At 36.9% G+C, this 15,834-nt stretch overlaps 1 protein-coding gene across 2 annotated transcripts in view; it reads right to left on the reverse strand.

The window, feature by feature from the left end:
• The window catches only part of LRBA (LPS responsive beige-like anchor protein), a 767,039-nt gene that overhangs the window by 98,561 nt on the left and 652,644 nt on the right, over window positions 1–15,834 (reverse strand). The gene's annotated exons all lie outside the window — the stretch shown is intronic.

Below are 15,834 nucleotides of genomic sequence, written 5' to 3' on the forward strand. Positions count from 1 at the left end.
GAGTATAATTGCTTTACAACGGTGTGTTAGTTTCTGCTTTACAACAAAGTGAATCAGTTATACATATACATATGTTCCCATATCTTTTCCCTCTTGTGTCTCCCTCCCTCCCACCCTCCCTATCCCACCCTGCTAGGTGGTCACAAACCACCGAGCTGATCTCCCTGTGCTATGCGGCTGCTTCCCACTAGCTATCTATTTTACGTTTGGTAATGTATATATGTCCACGCCACTCTCTCACTTTGTCACAGCCTACCCTTCCCCCTCCTCATATCCTCAAGTCCATTCTCTAGTAGGTCTGTGTCTTTATTCCCGTCCTACCCCTAGGTTCTTCATGACCTTCTTTTTTTTTTTTTCTTAGATTCCATATATATGTGTTAGCATTCGGTATTTGTTTTTCTCTTTCTGACTTACTTCACTCTGTATGACAGACTCTAGGTCCATCCACCTCACTACAAATAACTCAGTGTTGTTTCTTTTATGGCTGAGTAATAATATTCCATTGTATATATGTGCCACATCTTCTTCGTCCATTCATCTATTGATGGACACTTAGGTTGCTTCCATGTCTTGGCTATTGTAAATAGAGCTGCAACGAACATTTTGGTACATGACTCTTTCTGAATTATGGTTTTCTCAGTGTATATGCCCAGTAGTGGGATTGCTGGGTCATATGGTAGTTCTATTTTTAGTTTTTTAAGGAACCTCCATACTGTTCTCCATAGTGGCTGTATCAATTTACATTCCCACCAACAGTGCAAGAGTGTTCCCTTTTCTCCACAGCCTCTCCAGCATTTATTGTTTGTAGATTTTTTGATGATGGCCATTCTGACCAGTGTGAGATGATATTTCTTTGTAGTTTTGATTTGCATTTCTCTAATGATTAATGATGTTGAGCATTCTTTCATGTGTTTGTTGGCAATCTGTATATCTTCTTTGGAGAAATGTCTATTTAGGTCTTCTGCCCATTTTTGGATTGGGTTGTTTGTTCTTTTGTTATTGAGCTGTATGAGCTGCTTGTAAATTTTGGAGATTAATCGTTTGTCAGTTGCTTCATTTGCAAATATTTTCTCCCATTCTGAGGGTTGTTTATGGTTTCCTTTGTAGTGGAAAAGCTTTTAAGTTTCATTAGGTCCCATTTGAAACCATTTCCATTAAGATCAGGAACAAGACAAGGTTGCCCACTCTCACCACTATTATTCAACATAGTTTTGGAAGTTTTAGCCACAGCAATCAGAAAAGAAAAAGAAATAAAAGGAATCCAAATCAGAAAAGAAGAAGTAAAGCTGTCACTGTTTGCAGATGACATGATACCATACATAGAGAATCCTAAAGATGCTACCAGAAAACTACTAGAGCTAGTCAATGAATTTGGTAAAACAGCAGGATACAAAATTAATGTACAGAAATCTCTGGCATTCCTACACACTAATGATGAAAAATCTGAAAGAGAAATTAAGAAAACACGCCCATTTACCACTGCAACAAAAAGAATAAAATATCTCGGAATAAACCTACCTAAGGAGACAAAAGACCTGTATGCAGAAAATTATAAGACACTGATCAAAGAAATTAAAGATGATACAAACAGATGGAGAGATATACCATGTTCTTGGATTGGTAGAATCAACTTTGTGAAAATGACTCTACTACACAAAGCAATCTACAGATTCAATGCAATCCCTATCAAACTACCACTGACATTTTTCACAGAACTAGAACAAAAAATTTCACAATTTTTATGGAAACACAAATGACCCTGAATAGCCAAAGCAATCTTGAGAATGAAAAATTGAGCTGGAGAAATCAGGCTCCCTGACTTCAGACTATACTACAAAGCTACAGTAATCAAGACAGTATGGTACTGGCACAAAAACAGAAATATAGATCAATGGAACAGGATACAAAGCCCAGAGATAAACCCACGCACATATGGTCACCTTATCTTTGATAAAGGAGGCAAGACTATACAGTGGAGAAAAGACAGCCTCTTCAATAAGTGGTTCTGGGAAAACTGGACAGGTAAATGTAAAAGTATGAAATTAGAACACTCCCTAACACCATACACAAAAATAAACTCAAAATGGATTAAAGACCTAAATGTAAGGCCAGACACTATCAAACCCTTAGAGGAAAACATAGGCAGAACACTCTATGACATAAATCACAGCAAGATCCTTTTTGACCCACCTACTAGAGAAATGGAAATAAAAACAAAAATAAACAAATGAGAAGTTTGGTTTTAATGCCCATGAAGAAAAAGTACAGGAGACCTTGGCTCCTCTTGCAGGCTGGTGAGGGAGGAGGGAGTTGGAAGTGAGATTTCCCCCTATACAATGCTGGAATCCATGAAGAGCCATGATCTCAGGGAAAAGAAGGCCAGGAAAAAACATCTATTTACAAACAGCAGGATAAAGAGTAAAGCTTATCTGTCTTGATCTGGGCTTAGGTAGGAAAGCCTCTCTTAGGAGTTCACATCTAAAGGTCTGACCCTCATATGGACACAGGATTGAAAAGCATAACCAAGAGGTCTGAAATTTATGTACAAACTGGTCCCTGACTGAGATACTTAGAAGAGCAAATACAAAGCACTCTGGAGAGGCATACTATCAGTCAAGGATTCTAACAGGTAAAGCCTCGCCTAAAGATGAACACACAATCCCAATTACCAAATATATGAGGGAACAGACTATTGCAAGCAAGGGTCATCCAATAGCATAAAAGGAACTACAGATACTGGTAATATTGAACAAGGCTCCTTGTTCGATAAATGTTTTAAGTTACTAGAGACATAGAAAGAATGAGAATATAAGAAAAGGAGACACAGTTGTTGTTTTTTGAAGTTGGTTTGAAAAAGAACCAAACAAATTCTAGAATGAAAAATACAGCCACTAAGTTTACAGTGGACTGCTTAAACAGCAGATTTGAAATAGGTGAAGGGACAATTACTGATATAAAAAATATGAGGAAATTATAAGAATGGAGCACAGAGAAATAATAAAATGGAAAATACAAGAGATACTTTGTAGGCCTGGAGGATGGAATGAGAAAGAATCTTACATCTGAAAGGAATTCTACCAAGAATAACTTGAGGGAATGGGGAGGAGACAGTATCAAAGTGATAATTCCTGAGAACTTTCCAGAATGTATTTAAGACACAAATCCTTAGGTTCGAGATGCAAAATAAGTCCCAATCAGAATAAAAACAAATACACACTTAAACACATTATAATAAGACTGCAAAATATTAGACAGTTGGGAAAATGTTAAAATCATCCTAAAAAGGAACAGCTGATAGATTTCTCAGCAGCAACAACAAAAGTGAAAAGCTAATGCAATAGTAATATCTTCTAAATGCTAGGAGAGAAAGTTATGGTCAACCTATTAGCTAAAGAGTAAGATGAAAAAAATCATTTTAGATTAAAACAAACAAACAAAAAAACCCACTGTGTCAAACAAAAAACATTTCCATAGCTCTACACTGTCCATGGGCTACCAGTTGGCAACTTTTGCTGTACATCCAGAACTTAAATTGTCTGACTTCCTCCACCTGGGTGTTGCATCAACATCTGAAACTCAACCTGTCCAAGGATGAATGCAAGTGTATATTTCCACAACCATCTCCTCTTCATGACTTCCCTATTTCTGTTAAATTCAGCTCCATCACCCAGTTCTTCTAAGTCAAACTTTAAAATACCACTGAACTTCTATTCATACGAAATCCTACAAATTCTACCTATATATTTTTCTTCTGTGCTATATATTCCACTGTTACTATTCTACTTCAGGCTCACATCATCTAAACATTTGAAAAAGCCCCCTAAATTTATTTCTCTAGTGTCAACTGCCCCTACTCCATTCAATCCTATATGATGCTATTAATACTACAGTAAACTTACTAAATTGGAACTTCAGTCATACCACTCTTCTCCATAAAATTCTTAAATACTCCTCTTTGCGCACAGCATACAGCCAATTCCTTATCATGGCAGTCAAGTCCTTCTGAAGATCTGACCTCAAACTTCCTTTTTGGTCTTAAGTATCAACTACTCTTTTCTTTACAGTAGTCAAACTGGATCACCATTAACCAAAATAACTTGTTAACCCTCTTCTGTATTTCCGTATATATTCTTTCCTCTAATGGAATTCAATTAAAATAAAATTTAAACATATCTACAGAGGTCTCTTCTGTGTTAGACGCCTGTGTTCAGAAGCAGGGAGGTGGGGATGGAGTAGAAACACATTATTCACTTATTCACACCCAGTTTTTTGTCTGAGTCTCATGAGGGAATGCCCTCAACTTCCTCACCTTTCATGCTTTCCCTTATTCAACACACTCACACACATTTCCACCTGTCAACTAAAGTGGTCGCATAGAAGCCAGATAATCATCCCTAACGGAAATATAGAGGAGCTTATGGCATTTCATGGATAGCAGAGCAAAATAACATACTCCAGGTTCTCTTAGATTGAGGATCCTATTAATATTATAACGTGACCCTGAGCTATCAAAGAGCCTGCCAACGAAAGATAACATCATTATGTTGTTTTTGCCAAAGTAAATATATGATTTCTAATTTACTCTCAGTTGATCATAAAATTAAACAAAATATTCCACTTCCCTTGCATATTTATAAATTATGTCCTTATTCTAGCTAAATATATTTGTATATGGAACCAGAAATGCCATTCTTACATGATGGTTCTAAATTACTCAGGAAAGTCTACTTTGAAAAGATAATTTTGAGATGGGTTTTGAAATGCAAAGCATATATGATTCAATGAAATCAGTGGTAAATTCTCTGTTTGATAGCACAGTATAAAAGATACATTAAAATGAAAGAATCATTTTGTTCACTTCCTAAGAGAACAATGATCTGATCTGGATGAACAGTTACACAATTTAAAAAGCAGGGATGTAGAGCAGGAAAGGAAATTAAGGGTTGTCCAATCTTTGGCTAGATATTCAAGATCAGTTAGAAATTTAACCACTGCAATCTTGTGATTTTTGTGGATTCTTGGTTGTTCACTTTTTGTAAGAATAGGTTTTATTTTGGTTTATATTACTGCTAACTATGCTTTAGATTGGGGTTGGCAAACTTTTTCTATAAAAGACCAGATAGTAAATATTTTAGGCGTTGCCATATGATCACTATCACAATTACTCAACTTTGCTATTGTAGCCCAAAGGCACACATTGACAATATAAACAAATAAACATTCTGGCTGTTTTCCAAAAAAAAGTTTATTTACTAAAACAGGCAGCAAGCTGGGTTTGGCCCATGGGCCATAGTTTGCTGATCCCTGTTTTAGACTCAAAAAACAACTTTTAAATAAATTAGTTCAATGTTGATCTTCCCCCAATTAAAGAAGATCATTAGGTGTAAAACCCAAACCAATAAAAACCCAAAGCCCAGCAGATGGCCCGAATAATTCTGGAAACATGGCTTCTATCTAGTCTCTGGTAGTATTTTCCTTCTCCCTTCTTTACTGACATCTGAGACTGTCTCAGAAGACTTTCGATCTGAAAGAGAACAGATTCTTCCTCAGTGGAACCAAAAACCCAGTCTACCATAATCCCTGAATCAGGATCTCTTTAAGACTCAAAAGGCTCCTACCAGGCCAACTGTAAAAAATGGGTAAGTTATTTTTACTAAGCCTCAATTTCCTTAAAATAGGGATAATATCTACAGTGGGAGAATAATATCTGAAAGAATGCCTAAAACAATGAATGTCTGGCACATAGTAGGTGTTCAACAAATGACAGTCCTCTTCTGGTTACCGCTTCTCCTTACCCACAAAAGCCCTTGACCCCAAGTTGATTCATTTATTCTTCCAATATACATTCATTTAGGACTTACCATACATATATGTCAGGGATTGTGCTATAAACTGGGAACACAGCAGTGAATAACACTGACAAAAATCCTCATTCTTGTGGGAAGACTGACATTAACACACAAATTATTTAACAAGATAATGTCAGATAGCAACTAGTGCTACAAAGTGATGGATATAGAGTAATTGAGAATTCTGAATAGAATGAGCAGGGAAGGTTCCTCTGGAAAGGTGGCATGTGACTTGAGACTTAAGGATAAAAATCAGTTAGCCAGAGAAGTACTAAGGAAAGAGCATTCTAGATAAGCTGAATACAAAATTCTAGAGGTTAGAAAGCTTCTGGTACATTCAATATCAGAAACGAGGTAGGACTCATCTCCTGAGACAGTTTACCTCCAATGTTAACCACTCTTCAATTCTATTAACACCAGACAACAAAACCCCTTTCTGCTCTGCTACTTTCGCAGGCACTTTACATGCCTACCAACAGTGTAGAAGGGTTCCAATTTCTCCACATTCTCACCAACACTTGCTGTCTTTTTTTTCTTTTATAATATCCATCCCAACAGGTGTGAGATGATACCTCACTGTAGTTTGATTTGCATTTCCCTGATGAGTAGTGATTTTGAGCATCTTTCTATACACCTATTGGCCATTTGTTAGTGGGAAGTATTCCTTGGAGAAACATCTATTCTAGGCTTTAGTCCATTTTAAAATCAGGTTATTAGATTATTTTGCTATTGAGTTGTAGGAGTTCCTTACATATTGTAGATTAACTCCTTATCTGACATATAGTTGGAAAGTATCTTCTCTCATTCCATAGGTTACCTTTTCATTTTGTTGACTATTTCCTTTGCTGTGCAGAAGCTTTTTAGTATGATATACTCTCCCTTGTCTATTTATTTTTGTTGCCTGTGCTTTTGGTGTCATATCCATGAAACCACTGCCAAGATCAGTGTCCTGAAGCTTTCCTCTATGTTACTATCTAGGAGTTTTACAGCTTCAGGTCTTATATTTAAGTCTTTAGTCCATTTTTTATTGGAGTGTAGTTCTTAACCCATTTTGAATTATTTTTGTATATGATGTAAGATGAGAGTTCAATTTCATTCGTTTGCATGTGGATATTGTTTTTCCAACATCATTTATTTAAAAGACGACTCTTCCCCTATTGAATAATCTTGGTAACTTTGTTGAGGATCAGCTGACCATATATATATGGATTTATTTCTGAGCTCTCTACTCTGTTCCACTGGTCTAAATGTCTGTTTTTATTCCAGTACCACACTGTTTTAATTACTGTAGTTTTATAATATATTTTAAAATCATGAAGTGTGATGCTTCCAGCTTTGTCTTTTCTCAAGATTGTTTGGCTATTCAAGGTCTTTTGTCGTTCATATGAATTTAGAATTGTTTTTCTATTTCTGCATGATGTTGGGATTTTTGATAGAGATTGCAATGAATCTGTAGATAATTTTGGGTAGTGTGGACATTTTAATAACATTAAGTCTTCCAATCTACGTACATGCCATTTTTTTGTGTCTAATTTCTTTCATCAGTGTTTTGTAGTTTTCAGTGTGTAAGTTTTTCATCTCCTTAATTAAATTTATTCCTAAGTATTTTATTTTTTTAGCACTATTATAAATGGGATTGTTTTCCTAATTTCCTATTCCTTTCAAATAGTTCATTGTCAGTGTATAAAAAAGCAACGAGTTTTGGTACATTAATTTTGTTTTCTGCAACTTCACTGAATTCATTTATTAGTTCTAAAAGTTTTTTTTGTGTGGAGTCTTTAGGGTGTCTATAAATAAGATAATATCATCTGCAAGAAGAACAATTTTACTTCTTCTTATTAGTTGTGTGACCATGCCTATCAGCCTTCCTGAATTTCTAGAAAATTTGGAATATCTTCACTATCAGCCTCCCAAGCACATTATGAGGCTCCAATGACTAATAAGTGAAAGCTATTTATAAAATGTTAAATATTACACAAATTTAGGTTATTATTGTTATGCATTCTTTGGTGATGATTTGTAAATTTCATACCTTAAATACTACTACTATAAATATTTTAGTAGGAATAAAATCTGTTTAGGAACTGCAGCTTTTTATTGGTTAAAGTTGCTGTAAAATGTCATTAGACTTTTAAGCAGAAACATTGTTACCTTTAGTAAAAGTGCTTTAAACACTTTAGTGTGAAGTATTTTAATAGAGTCCACCAATATGCAAACAATAGAGCAACTATATTAGTTCATGCAAATGTTCTACACATGGATTCCCAGGTCCATAATTAACCATTTGGGGTAATACTCATAAACTATACAGTATGCAGTAAACATGTCTACCAAGTAAATTAAGAATCCCTATACTATGTAGCAGCTGATGCAAACTGGGACCTGATTTAAAATCTTTAGAAACAGAGGATTGTTTTAATTCTAGAAGTAGGAGAGGAGAAAGTCATATTCCTTAAAGAAACAAACAGTACTTCAAGTCTCTGTAAGACCTCCAATTTTCCATATTACACATGCCCATTTAGGAGATCATATGTCAGGTTTTATAATATAATACATTGCAAATAATGTAAGTAATTAATCATGATTGTAAACCAACGACCCTCTTAACAGGAGCTGGGAGTCTCTTGTATCTGTTTAAAATTTTTGCTCTATATGAATTTATAAGTGCCTGATCCCTGTTGGTCCCAATTGAGTATACCAGGTAGACTCTGTATTGGTACTTGACAATCACCCAAATTCAAAAATATTAAGTCCATATTTCCTAAATTTCCCATATCTTGCCATCATTCTGAATAGCAGTCAAAAATCATGTCAATCATTAGAAGTAACAAAACATGTTATTATTAGCACAATTCCTCACTTCTCATGTATAAATGATTGACAATAGGCAACCTGCCCAGTTTGGTTTTTGAACTCCAATGAACACTGATCCTCCCATCAAGGTAGGGAATATTATGAATTTTTTTTTCTCATTAACTGTCCTCTGCTTGACTGGACAGCAATCCGTAAAAGGTACACAATAAAAACTGCTGCATTTATAAATTGGTCATAGCCCTTCACAGCCTCTATTTCTTCTGTGCCTGAGCAAAATCATCACATTTCCAGACAAAAATAAAACACACTTTTATTAATGGCTTTTATTATTTTTTAAAGTGCTATAATTTCAAAAATCTTAATTGTCTAAAGAATGTAAACTCCCCAGATCAATTTTCTAAAAAGGAAGTCCAGATACTAAAAATAACTTCAAGATGTGGAACGCTGGGAAATACCAAGAGCAGACCAGGCAACTTGCATGTGACCATCAGAGACGGGGAAACTGGTTTTGAGCAAAGCCATTAGGCTGCCTTATAGACATGGAAGAGTCACAGGAGCTCTGGTGAAGAGAACTGACAGTCACAATCTAAAGGTAATTTTAACATACATGTAGTGTAGGAAAAACTTGCCATATACCTTACATGTGTAATGTAGGAAAAACACTGCATTCTGATGAAAGCAAGAGCACAAATGTCTTCAAATAGAATGACAATAATGTTAAAAAATATAACTAGTATCTTAATGATCACTTGAATAAAATAATATGCTAGATTCAGAATAAAAAATTCACTAAAATAAGTTCTCAGCTATTCTTATTAATTATATACTACTAACAATTTTATATATTAATTTACCAATTAACAAAATATACTAATAGCAAATCACTACATAAAAAAGTAAATATTGGATCAAAAATCATTGTAAATGCCTATATACAAAAATTCCATAATTAGAAATATCACCAGAAGCTAAAAATTTAAATATCAAGTTTGTATTAGAAAAACAATGGTTGTTGGTTGGTTAAAATGGATAGAAGATGGCAGTAATGAGTGTCACGTTATTGGTCCAATCCTAAGGTTTCATACTTAGAAAACAACATTTCATAGTCAAAAGACATGTCTCTGATCTCAGTAAAGAGAGTCACATACCCATGCTTTAGTTGAAAAGGGAATTATGTTGAAAATGGTTCAAACAAAAGACAAAACAAAAATCCTCCAAAACTATCACCATTACTAGAAACATAACTCATAGCATATGCTCTGATGATAAATGAGAAGTGCCACTTTCTTTGTGAATAACATCTTCAGCTGCACTGTTATTAAGTCCAGGAAGATATGCTGGACTTCTTGGTTTTGTTTTCTAACACTGTTCACATATCACTGGTTATTATGTTGCCAAGGTAGCATTCATGAAGGCAAATAAAAGATAAACCATGAAATCCATACACAGGAAAAAAAATAACAACAAATAGATAATTCAGGATCACAACGCCACTCCTCACTGGCAAAGGGTCAAGCCAGTGTTAGAACCGCAAGGATCTCCCAAATCTATTCATAATAAGGTTTCCAAAGTACCTGTGAACTAACCCTCAGCAAAGTTAAGAGTTTTTCTTTCCTCTTAATCATTACTTTCCTTTCAAAATAAATGCAAAACTAAAATAATCCAAATATGGCAAGAGATATGAAACCCATCTACCTCAGGATCACCTAGGAAGTTTGTTAGAAAATTATTCTAGGGCTTAATCCCCAGACACCCAGAATCAATGTTAACAAGTATGGTGTGGGATCCTGGTATCTTCATTTCTAACAAACTCTTGAACACTAAAAGTGTGAGAACTTCTAACTAAAAAGAAAATTTGTATTTTATAAAAATGCACACATCAGCAATATAAAAAAAGACAGCTTTTCATTATTTTCTATTTGTTCGTTTTTCTTAATTAAGCACATTTTGTTTTTTAACATTACTCTAGGAAAATAGCTTGAAAAGCTAAATTTAAGTGTCTTAATCTAATAGACTCTTGTAAAGGTACCAATACAATTTATGCCTAGCTCTAAAACTCTTAAATTTTCCAGAGACACTTCAAATCCCTTCACACAATTTATGAATTAAAATGACAACTGGTGTGCTTTTTTTTAAATTGAAATATAATTCATACACCATAGACTTCACCCTTTTAAAGTGTACAATTGGGACTTCCTTGGTGGCGCAGTGGTTGAGAATCTGCCTGCCAATGCAGGGGACAGGGGTTCGATCCCTGGTCCAGGAAGATCCCACATGCTGCGGAGCAACTAAGCCCGTGAGCCACAACTACTGGGCCCGTGTGCCTAGAGCCTGTGCTCCGTAACAAGAAGCCACTGCAATGAGAAGCCCGCACACTACAACGAAGAACAGCTCCCACTCACTGCTACTAGGGAAAGCCCATGCGAAGCAACGAAGACCCAACTTAGCCCAAAATAAATAAATTAATTTAAAAAAATAAAGTGTACAATTCAGTATATTCACAAAGATGTGCAACCATCACCACTAATTTTTATTTCATTACACCAAGAAGAAAGCCCACACATATTAGCACTCACTCCCCATTTCCCCACCTCCACCCCCTGGTAACCACTAATCTACTGTGTCTTTCTATGGATTTTCCTATTCTGGATATTTCATATATAAATGGGATCTTATAATATGTGGTCTTTAGTGTCTGGATTCTTTCACTTAGCATAAAGTTTTCATGGTTCACCCACACTGTAGAATGTACCAGTACTTCACTCCTTTACATGGCTAAACAATAGTAAATGTATGGATATACCACATTTTGTTAATCTATTCATCAACTGATGGACATTTGGGTTGTTCTCATTGTTTGGCTATTGTTAATAAAGTTGCTATTAACATTATGTACAATTTTTGTGTAGACCTATGCTCTCAATCTCTTGGGTATACAGTTGGCCCTCTGTATCTGCAGGTTCTGCAACCACAGATTCAATGAACCATGGATCCAAGTTGAATCTGCAGGTGCGGAACCTGCCTATACAGAGGGCCAACTGCAAGGGACTTGAGCATTAGTGGATTAAGGTAATCAGGGGTCCTGCAACCAATCCCCTTTGATGGCTTCTTGGCACCTTCCCACAGTACAGAATCTTAGCCTAATCCAATTTGCAAAGTAGGAGCACAGAGCTCCTAAGGGCTCTCAAGCTCTTGGGGAGTGCACAGGCCACCCCAGGGGACCAAAGGTGTCCAGCTCATTGGCACAGAGGGCAGCAGAGCCTGTGGAATGATGTCATAAGCCCAGAAGTCCTGAGCCAAAACGTCACATTGACCACCTTGGCTGTTGGGTAAACCCAGGCATCTCTGTTAACTGGTGTCACTGCATATTCCAGGGCCAGAAGGGATTTTGGAGGTCAGCAGTTCCATCCTGGCATGAATCTTATCTCTACAATCCCTGCCAGATGGTCATCGGGTCTTTGCTCACTTGCTGTGATGGGGCAATCTCTCCCACCAAGGGAATCGCTATGAAAGTTCAAAAAAAAGAGAGAGAGGAACTGCTGGGTCATATGGAAACTCTGTTTAACTTTTCGAGGAACTGCCAAACTTTCCCAAAGAGAGTACATCATTTTACCCCACTAGCAGTGTATGAAGGTTCCAATTTTTTGCATATGCTAACCAACACTTTTTACTGTCTGTCTTTTTCATGTTATGCTAGTGGTTGTGAAGTGGTTTTGTTTGCATTTCTTTATGACTAACGATGTTAACATCTTTTCATATGCTTTTTGACCATTTGTATATCTTCTTTGGAGGAATACTTACTCAGATACTTTGCTCAGTTTTTAACTGGGTTGTCTTTTTATTGTTGAATTGTAAGGGTCCTTTGCACAATCTGAATAGTAGACTCTTATCAGATATATTATTTGTAAATATTTTCTCCCATTCTGTGGATTGCCTTTTCACTTTCCTCATAGTGTCCGTTGAACCACAAAAGTTTTAAATTTTTATAAAGTCCAATTTACTTTTCCTTTGATGTTTTTGGTATCATTTTAAACAAACAAACAAACATTGTCTAACTGGTGTGATTTACCACTTTCATTCCTATTTATTCCTGGGTCAAGCAGAGAAAATAAAAAAGAGTAAAGATAGGGAGAAAATATGTAGATACCACATGTCTATCAGCTATAAAATCCATAGTTCCTCAAGCACTTAAGAACATCACTGATGATACACTGGGTGCAAAAAAGGGAAAGTTCCCAAATGATGGCAGATTGATAACTGCAAAATGTTACATATATACACTACCAAACGTAAGGTAGATAGCTAGTGGGAAGCAGCCGCATAGCACAGGGAGATCAGCTCGGTGCTTTGTGACTGCCTGGAGGGGTGGGATAGGGAGGGTGGGAGGGAGGGAGACGCAAGAGGGAAGGGATATGGGAACAGATGTATATGTATAACTGATTCACTTTGTTATAAAGCAGAAACCAATAAAAAAAATGTTACTGAAGAGGTGGTAGTTTCTTTGTACTTCTGATAGACATCAATATACATACTCTTCTCTGCTTAATCGTTTAAAATTAGTCAAACACTTGATGGCATCACTTGGACATCTATGATCTATTTTGCAGACAATTCAGGTTGTTTCATGTTCTGTCTCTATGGAGGTTCCAAAAATAACAATTCTCAATGAGAAAAATAAAAAAAACCATAATACACAAATATATAATTTACAGGTAAAGAATTGAAGGCAACTAATTTTAACGAAGTTTAAGGGTGCTAAAGCAAGAAGGTAGCCTTGAAGTCTTGTTTCATGCCACCAGAGATTTGCTAGAAAACTGCTTAAGAAAGAGGATACATACAGAAGACTGGAATGACAGGAGAAAGCCCCTCTCTGAGGCCAAAGGATTGTGGCTCTGAAAAGTTAAGTTGTAAATATGAACAAGGTTTTGTGATTTTTTTAAAGGCAAATTAATCCAATAGTTTCTAAGATAGTTGATTAACTAAATTTAAATTAACATAGACCCTCAAAAGTCAAGAGTAGACATTAAATTGGGTCTTAAAAAAGAATATAGTAGAAAGTAATAAAAATGGAAAATATGGCCTAAACTACTGACACAATAAAAATTTCTAATGTTCAGAGAAGCCAACCTACTGATGACAACAACAAATATAGAAATGAATAGCAAAAATGTTATGGGCAGCCAAAGTGATGGTAAACAAGTACTGAAATATGCCAAGATGATTTGTATTTGTAATAACTATACAAACTCTACTTCAGCTTTCACCAGGTCTATGGATATCTATTTGTTTTTAGATGCATCCAGAAAAAGAATACTTAGTAACTCATTTCAAATTAGTATGTCTTATGGATGATTATATGAACATAAGCAAGGAGTACTGCATGCAGAAATCGGACAGTATTGCTCAAAGTGGTACTAAAAAAGGTACTGATCTTTAAAAATTCACTTACTGATGCTACCAAAGGAAAAATTACTTAAAATAAGAATTATTTCTTGTTCAATTTTCTATAGGTAACATAAAAACTTTGAGGACATGAAGCACTTATATAATTTATAGAAGTTTGCCATCCAGGTATCATATAACTCCTGTATGACAGAAGTATCTCAGGGCAATGTATATGAATAAAATGTATATGAAGGACCAAGAGCATCATTATTGTATTCTATGTATTTGCAGCACACAAGCTTAACAAAATGGAGGTAGCAACTGTTACCTTCCTGATGGCAGAATTTTTTTAAGTGTGCTTAAATTAGAGCAAGACACTATCAAGGGGATTCCCTGGTGGTGCAGTGGTTAAGAATCCACCTGCCAATGCAGGGGACATGGGTTCAAGCCCTGGTCTGGGGAGATCCCACATGCCGCAGAGAAACTAAGCCCGTGTGCCACAACTATTGAGACAACTGCCACAACTACTGAAGCACATGTGCCTAGAGCCCATGCCCCACAACAAGAAAAACCACCGGAATGAGAAACCTGTGCACTGCAACTACTGAAGCCCACACACATACAGCCTGTGCTCCGCAACGAAGAGCAGCCCCCACTCACCGCAACTAGAGAAAGCCCGCGCACAGCAATGAAGACCCAATGCAGCCAGGAATAAGTAAATAAATAAATAATTTTAAAAAAAGGACTATCGGGCCTCCCTGGTGGCGCAGGTGGTTGAGAGTCCGCCTGCCGATGCAGGGGATACGGGTTCGTGCCCCGGTCTGGGAGGATCCCATATGCCGCGGAGCGGCTGGGCCCGTGAGCCATGGCCGCTGAGCCTGCGCGTCCGGAGCCTGTGCTCCGCAACGGGGGAGGCCACAACAGTGAGAGGCCCGCATACCGCAAAAAAAAAAAAAAAAAAAAAAAGGACTATCAAAAAGAATTCCTAAATGCTAAAATTCTCAATAGCTACCCATCTGTCTTATGGGTGGTGGAAAGGGTGTGTGTGTGTGTGGCATTACAGTCTGGCAGGGATTATATGTGTAGCTTAAAAAGTATATTCAATTTATTATAATAAGATATCCATTGTTTATTGTTTCCTTAATGCAAACACTAAACAGTGGTGCAGTTTTTATACCTATTTGAAAGGCTGTGAGCTCTTTGTGGATGGTGAAGATGGTGGCTTTGGGGTCCGCCTGGAGGCCACTGTGAAACCTTCCAACAAAGGCAGGCAACTGCCTGCACCATCTTTGCACAGCTGCTGGTGTACAGGTACCTCAGGTACCTCAGGGCTGTGTTGGACAATAGGGGACTGAAGTCTTGGGCTGAGCAGGATGAACTATCATTACAGACTAGAGTTTCTGATGTCTCTGTGACTCCACTGCTTGGAACTGACCCAGCCCAGGGAAGCGGGGACTCGTCTGGTAGTTGCCCTGGCTTCTGCTAACTCACTGGTTTCTTCCCAGGCCCCTGATTCTCGAAGGAGGGTCCACAGTGCCTCGAGGGGGTTTAAAATGTTCACTGGTGTGTTATTTTTGAATAAAGCTTGAGAGCTTTGGAAGCCCAGCCGGGGCAGTGCCCTTTCACTGAGATTCAGGGCTAGCCTGGTAGTTGAAGTCCTAAAGTTTGGAATTCTCCTCTTGGAGAAGTGCTGTTGGGATAGCTGGGATGCCCAGGTAATGGTTCCTGCCACTTCATCAACAAGCTGTGACAAGAAGTGGAGAGTAGCATGCCTTCTATCTGGGTA

The sequence above is a fragment of the Mesoplodon densirostris genome, chromosome 1 (assembly GCF_025265405.1).
Source record: "Mesoplodon densirostris isolate mMesDen1 chromosome 1, mMesDen1 primary haplotype, whole genome shotgun sequence".
NCBI classification, from domain to species: Eukaryota; Metazoa; Chordata; class Mammalia; order Artiodactyla; family Ziphiidae; genus Mesoplodon; species Mesoplodon densirostris.